This window comes from Tachysurus vachellii, chromosome 8, assembly GCF_030014155.1.
Source record: "Tachysurus vachellii isolate PV-2020 chromosome 8, HZAU_Pvac_v1, whole genome shotgun sequence".
NCBI classification, from domain to species: Eukaryota; Metazoa; Chordata; class Actinopteri; order Siluriformes; family Bagridae; genus Tachysurus; species Tachysurus vachellii.
The window spans coordinates 15,271,502-15,279,523 of NC_083467.1; the positions used below are offsets into that span (position 1 = coordinate 15,271,502).

The following is an 8,022-nucleotide window of genomic DNA, read 5'->3' on the forward strand; positions in this document are numbered from 1 at the left end:
CAAAGGGATCTCAGGGTCAAGCTAAATCGATGTCGGAAACGTCTCATTTGTGCCGAGGGGGTGCAGTTGTGCACGAGACACACTGGCCTGGACAGAAACTGGGAAACTGTGGCTGCTGAAGAAACTACACCTGTGAGTTGCACAGGCTTTTAAAATCATTTCAATGCTGGACTTTAAAAGTCATGATTTTCTGTGCATGTACCATCAGCTTCTTGGAATTTGGTACAATGATCCAGGCCAGGCGTTAATCATATGACAGTGCAAACATTTGATACAATTCAAATCACACAATAATTAATAAGAGCTGGAACCAGGATCAACATTTGTGTGGCACACATCATAGCTCATATACCACAGTGCCAAATGTAGACCACCTCAAGTGCTCATTCATATTTAATGCCTGTTATTTTATACTTTCAGTCCTCCAATTGCTTCCTAAATTTCTTTAAACTCTTAATTTTTGTAAGTTAAATATTTTAGTTTAGAGTCTCCCTTTCTCTGTGTGCTGATCCTTCTTTTCTCGCTTGATCATCCTTTAAACAGAATGGACATAATTAAGTGTATGGTGTGTGTGTGTGTGTGTGTGTGTGTGTGTGTGTGTGTGTGTGTGTGTGTGTGTGTGTGAGATCAGGTGAGAACTTCTAAACAGGCAGTATTGGAGTGGACGTTTCTCTACCTATTGGACTTGCATAGAGCCATCACATTATCAAGAGGTAATATGTATCCAGAGGACAGACAAACAAACAAACAAACAAACAAACAAAACAAAACAAAAACAATCCCTTCTTAAAACCACCAAGGTGCAGTCTCTGGTGGTCTAGTTCTATCCATGATTGTAGATCCTCAAATCCACACATAATTAATATCCTGCTCTTCTTGTCACATGAGGAAGATATTTTTCACTAGAAAAGATCAGATCAGATCAGATCTCCCACTTAAGGGCAAACACATGTGATGGTGCGCGCGCGCACATACACACACAGAGGAACACTGATCTGAACACATGGTTAGAGTCCCATTATACTTCACTGTAATACAATGTGCATTGTTGTGTGAGTGAGTAGGAGTGTAAAGTGCGCATGTACTCACCGAGGCGGATGCAGAAAGTCTCCGTGGTGTTCAGTGTAAAACTCTGCGCTGTCTCTATGAAGCTGCACGCTGCTGTTTGGAGTTAACGCGCTGTCACGGATCGTGACGTAACACGCGACGAGGAATTTTATTGGCTGAGAGATGAAGATGCGGAAAAACAGGCGGTCCTTAATACGGCGGTCCAAAATGTGAATGGCTAATTCAGTAACCTTATACAATAAAGTTATATAGTATGCGGGGGGAAATAATAATAATAATAATAATAATAATAATAATAATAATAATAATAATAATAATAATAATTAATACATAAAAATAATGCAATTTCTTAATTTTTAATAAATGTTAATTTGTATTATATTTTTAATTTCAAAATTATACTAATCTAATATTTCTAACAAATCATAGAAATGTGTATTTATTTTCCAGTATTTATTTTCCAATATTTATTTTCCAGTATTTATTATTTTCCAGTATTTATTTTCCTGTATTTATTTTCCTGTATTTATTTTCCAGTATTTTCACTATGTATTTTCCACTATGTATTTTCCAGTATTACTAGGTCTAATATACGGGTTTCTGACCCTGGTTCCTTATCACTGATCTGAGGCTGCATCAGACATTATTTTCAGACACTCAACACCAATATTTATATACAGTCTGTCTGGATAGAAGTCAACAAACACATGTAGGCTACTAGCTACCAGTAATGACTGCTGAAAAATCCACCAGCTTCCAAGTCCCAAAACATGGCCTGTGCTGGTCAAACCTTTACTAGCTGATAAGTGGTGATAGCTGTTTCACAGCTTTCAGAGTGATGCACATGGAAAATCACAATAATAAACTTATCAGGTTGACTAGCTAACACAGGCCAAGGAAAGTATTGCTCAAACCAAACTAGATATTTTGGCAAAAGTAAATAAATGGATAAACAGCTATCCCACTAACAGCAGCTTGCCAAACCAGTTACATGTAATGACACATGTTAACGACCTAGCAGGAGACATTTGAATGTTCGATCCAAACACATTTTATGCTTTGACTCGTAGATGTAGGATATGCATGTATGTATGTACAATTGGAAATTCTTTATCTATGTCAACCAAGCATCTTTACCTACTTTAACAAAAACATTTAGAAAGACTGAGTTAATGAAATACTTATATATGTTTCTGAATTCGGTGTGTAGCAAGAAGAAGATAAAGAAGATAGACTGCTTAAAACATGTGGAATGATGGCTCCATGTGAGTTTAAAGGCAGAAGTATGTATGCTGATTATTATTTGTGATTAATTTTAGTATTAATTGAACATGAGCTCTTATTGTAGCATCAATAATTAACAAAATTACTGCTTATTTCTGCTCTGTTTAATTGACTAGACTTACAAATGAGACTGAACAGCATACCCATCAGTAAATGTGAACTTTTGTAAGTACATTCAGGTGGTAGTAGTAGTGCTCAGCTTAAACATATAACCATGCACACCATTTAAGTCCCTGGTTCTATAATTCACCTACTGCAGGCCATCTATCCTGAAAATAACTGTCCAATGTCTACACCTTTGTGACACATGTAAAAGAAGTCATGTAGACTTAATGGTTATTAAAGCAAGCAAATAAGAAAGAAAGAGCACATTTTCTGATAGCCTTCTTCTCCTAAAGTAACAGTCTAGACACGCCACCTAGAGGCTCACATGTGCAATGGAAGACAAAAGGCATATTGTGGCTGTAAAAATAGAAATTTGCACCTTCTGTTATGTTACCTTGTCTTTAAAGAGGAAAAGAATGTGGAAAAGGATCCCATAATGTTGTTTTATATTAAAATAACAAACACAATAAACTCTACTGTCTACAGTATTATCAGTGAGGATAGGCGTCTTCCTGCATAACAACAGTGGAATCCCTGAGATACAACCCACAGGAAAAGTTTGAGTAAACAGCCTTTGGGAGTGCTGCTTCAAACCAAACACCAGATACGACAAGATAGTTCAGTGATTTGGGTGATGGATGGTAAAAAAATATTATAACATGATCTTATATATGTATTTATTTCATTCTTTTCATATGATAGAATTAAAATGGAAGGAAATGGCTTTTGGATCATCAGACAGACATTTCATACATTTTGTATTCTTTTTCTGTAATATATCAAACCTGGCATTTTTTTTGATCTGATGTTTTATTTTGGTATGTACAGATTAAAGGTTATGTGAAGATATGATTTATAAAAGCCTGAAATAAGTTGTTTTTTAAACTGCTAAATACTTTGTAGGCAATTTTGTCCTGACATGCAAACAGAGTTTGGGGAATCTTAACTTGACCATCAGTGGATTCAGCTCAAGCAAACAGGAAAGCAATGAGGCAATGATAACATTTCAGCTCACAGCTAACCTGTGTCATACTCTCTACCTATGATTTTAGGATACAGGACTGGAAGTAATGCTTTCACAATGTATTTATATATAAACTGAAATCCCTGTAAGTGATTGTTTAGGAAGTGTCCAGTCATGGTAAAATGATGTAATTTAAGCATAGTATATTAAACTTAATTTAGTACTGATTCCTATTAATATTAACACATATGAATGATGCTGACTCACACATGTTCTTCCAACTAGTAAATTAAGTGAAATCCTACTTAGTTTAACAATCCTAAACATACTATATTATGAGAGGTGTAATGGATGTATATCCACTTAGTCACTGGGCATTACATTTTATACTCTTTTTTCCTATTTATGACTGATAAAATGAATCCAAGTGATATTATTAGTGGAAATTGAAACCAGTGTTTAATCCTCTGTTGTGTGGCTTCAGACCAATGGTAGATTAGTGGTTTGGGTATTGGTTGCCTGATCAGATGGTTTTGAGTTTAAATCCCAGAACCACCAAGCTGCCACTGCTTGGCCCTTGAGCAAGGCCCTTAACCTTTGCTTATGTAAATGAGATAAATGTAGGCCTTGATAAGGGTTTCTGCTGTTAAATGGAAGGGATTGATTAATTTTCAGATTAGTTCAGATAGCTTTATGTCAGTAGACCGTTCTAATATCATCATTGCTTTTTTGTTGTTGTTACTTTTATTTTTTCCTAATTATGTTAGGAAACATTCTGTTTTCCTATTTAAGCTTAGACAAAAATGTATAAAATTTAATGCGGCCTAGAGCTTTCGAGCCACATGCACCAGATTCGGATATGTTGTAGATCCTGGTCTGAAGTTTGTTGCTGTTATTTTTCTAAGCGATCCGAGTACCGGTACTTTCGGTACCAGGTCTCAAAGTGGCCTTTTTTCCCATAGACTCCCATTTTAAAGTTTGGAGGTTTATAACTCGGCAAGCTTTCAAACTATCTACACCAAACTGGGCCAGCTGCTTTAGGGTGATACTCTGAACAAAGGTTTAAATTGGTGTACTGACTGGCCTTTCGGTTGTGCTGCAGCCCCGCCCCCAAAATATGCAGAATCCAAAAACTTTTTACAACATGGACATGTGACATATCAAAACACTCAGAGCAATTAGGGGAACTTCCTCATGGGTATTCTGATGACGTCACGTGACGTCACGTGAAAATAAAGATTTTGCACAATGTAGGCATGTGATATATCAAAACACTCAGCACAATGAGGGAAACTGCCTCACGTGTATTCTGATCATGTCACGTGACGTCACGTGATATCACGTGAAAATCAATAATTAGCACAACATGGACATGTGACATATCAAAACACTCAGCCCAATGTGTGGAACTCCCTCAAGAGTATTCGGATGACGTCACATGCTCATCTCCACTTACCTCCAAATGTTTTGGCACCCTAGCTTTCTATCCACTCGCCTCCAAAAAGCACCGGCCTTTGCAAATACTTGCATCGTCAAAGCCAACATCAAAGTTTGTCATGACGAACTTTACAAATCTAGTTGTGCTTTATTCTTTATATAATTTATTACAACTGACTGAAGGTTCGACCATCCACACTGAGCTTCCTGACCTGCAGCAACCTCTATCTAAAGCAAGTGGTGTTGGACCAAGGCCAGGAAGATAATTCAGGACTTCATGAAGGCAAACACAAAGAGAACGAGGAGAAAACATTTCCCACAGGGCATTTGAGGCAACACATAGGACTAGAGCTTGGACTGAACACCCACTTTCTCAATTATCTCTCCCACTATATGTATATGTATATATAAAGACAAGTCAAGAATTTATTGTCAATTAAACCATATATAGCTGACGCAGTACATACTGAAATGGGACAACGTTTCTTCAGGACAATGGTGCTACATAGAATAACACAGAGCTGTGGAGTCCTGTAAGTTAGTCCTAGCCACATAAAGTGCATCTTTGTCAACCTGGTGCAAACTATGCAAGACAAAAAACCAATACAAAACACTATAGGACAATACACAAAACAGCTCCAACCAGTGTACATATTGTACATTCCACAGGACATGTGCAAAAATATAGGAATGAACACCTAATTTAATAGCAGCAGTTATATGAGGCATTACGTAACAGCAGTTATAATGTGTTGTGCAATATATATATATATATATATATATATATATATATATATATATATATGTATATGTATATATGTATGTATGTATGTATGTATATTCTGATTTCTACTTGACGGTTGATGCACCTAGCACAGGTCTGACACGGCTCTCTGCTTTTGGCTGTTAAATAGCTAAACCATATGTAGTGTGTTTGAGGAGGCCTGCTAGTCAGAGAGAGGAGCTGGCATTGTGCCTGGTCAAAGTGCCATAGCTGATTAACAATACACCTTCTGGTCAAAAACTCTATACACACAAAAACACACACGTAGAACTTTGAGTGCGTTGGTGCTCATGGTAACAGCAGGAGACGGAAACCGAATGACAGGCATTTTACTGAATAAGCACATATGCTTTTAATATTTTACTGATTACAAACAATTCAAAACTAAAATGTTTTTGTGAATAAAACCCTAATTGACAAAAATGTTAACAAAAGATTTGCAGAAATGGTTTTCACAATCACGTGTACAGTCTTTTCTGTGATAGAGAGTAGACCGGTGCAAGTATTTTAGTAAAGGAGATATAGGTCTCATAGCCTGCACCACCAAGTAGTGGATTGTAAAATATTATGAATTTATATCATACATTATTTACATTACTATTTGTAAATCATTTGTTCTCTGCGTACTCAAAATATTCAAAAACAGTTGTAAATTCACCACAATAAGGTGCACAAAGACAATACAAATTACACTTCCAAGTTAGGGGGCACAGTAACTTAGTGTTAAGTATGTTTGCTTACCAGGGATAGAGTTAAAATTCCTGCGTGTGTGTGTTTTGTATGTGTGTAGTTTGAGTTTGCATGTTGCATGTCCCTGTGCTTCAGGGGCTTCCTGTGGGTACTTTGGTTTCCTCCCTGTTCAAAGACCTACACTGTAAAGTGATTGGCATTTTCTTTAAATTGTCTGTCGTGTGTGTTTGTGTGTGTTTGTGTGTGTGTGTTTGTGTGTGTGTGTGTGTTTGTGTGTGACTGTGTGTCTGTGTGTGTCTTTGTGCCATGTGATTGGTTGGCACACCCATCCAGGGTGTCCTATTCCATGTCCCCGTGTCACCTGTGATAGTCGCCAGACCTTGCATGACCCTGTGTAGCATAAGCAGTACAGAAAATGTAAAATGTGGTCATAAATAAAGACCCATGAGGTCTTGTAAAGATGGATAGCAATACGAATTCCTTAAAGTACAAGAAAATGTTGGCCCACAACCTAGTTGCTTCTATTGGGAAATTATGAATTGGACTTTCAACAAAATAATACCCCCAAATTCAAATAAAACACAGACATGGTTTCAGTAACAAATAATCTGTGTCATGCGATGGACATCTCTGTCTCTAGATTTGAGCCCTGTCGTAAGATGTGGTCTGAATTGAAGAGGGCAGCCAACAAACCATAGAATATAAAGAAGCTTTAAATGTTCTGCCTGAAGGAGTATTCAAGCTTGTTCAAGTTTTCTCTGTCTTGTTAGAAATTACAGGAAGAGGTTTGTGGTTAGGGTCAGGTTCCAATGTTATTGTCTATCTGAAAGTATAAAGGTCTTTATATATGAAGGTATAAAATGTTAATAGTAGATGTGCTCTTAATGATTAGTGTGGACTCTACATCTTATATACAGTTATTAACACTCATTTCTTAATGTATACAATACTGTTCTGTGTATGAGTAATGTCCTGTGACAGGGATATATCTCTTGTGTACTTATTGTATATCTTGTGCTTTTTATTCTTATTGTATATTTTTTTGTCTCACACTGTCATATATTTGCAATTTGTATGTTTCCTGTGTGTGTGTATGTGTGTGTAGTTAATAATAATAATATAAAAATCAATAAAAAAGTAAGATCGTTGTGCTGATGGTGCGATTCACTAGAGGGCAGTAGACACCACCATTCCACAGACTCTGTATAACTCATTCGCGCTGGTAATTTTGGGATACACTGATTGGTCATTCATCATTATATTTATTTCATTATAATTCTTCTATAAATCTCCTGTTCACAAAACGTTGCTCTGACGAAACATATTTTAAAAGTCACCCCATCATGGATTTTTTTTTTTAATGAATTCTAGAAATCTGTTGCTGGTCAGTTGCTACGAGATTAATAAAAAAGTAAAAAGAGACAATAAAAAAAAAAAAGTTTCTCACCCCTCATCCTATTTTGCTTGTTCATCCACCGCGAGTGTTTGCATTTCAGCTAAAAAAAAAAGTGGAATCGAGCCAAACACATTGTGGTGTTTTTGTGACATCACCAGGTCTGTGCTGCATCCGCGCGCGCGCTCTTTGGTCTCATTTCTTCATTGCTATTGGCTGGTTTATTGGCTGAACTACTGGCTGATCTATTGGCTGATCTATTTGCTGATCTATTGCCTGGTCTACTGGCTGGTCGAA

The 8,022-nt window shown here is 36.7% G+C and overlaps 1 protein-coding gene across 2 annotated transcripts in view; it reads right to left on the reverse strand.

Annotated features, from left to right (window-relative positions):
- mylka (myosin, light chain kinase a) overlaps window positions 1-1,174 on the reverse strand; it is a 60,608-nt gene extending 59,434 nt beyond the window's left edge. For both annotated transcript variants that reach the window (XM_060876503.1, XM_060876502.1), the window contains exon 1: window positions 1,090-1,174. The gene's annotated coding sequence lies outside the window, so the exon portion shown is untranslated. The remainder of the gene's footprint in view (window positions 1-1,089) is intronic.
- Window positions 1,175-8,022: the final 6,848 nt, after the last annotated feature.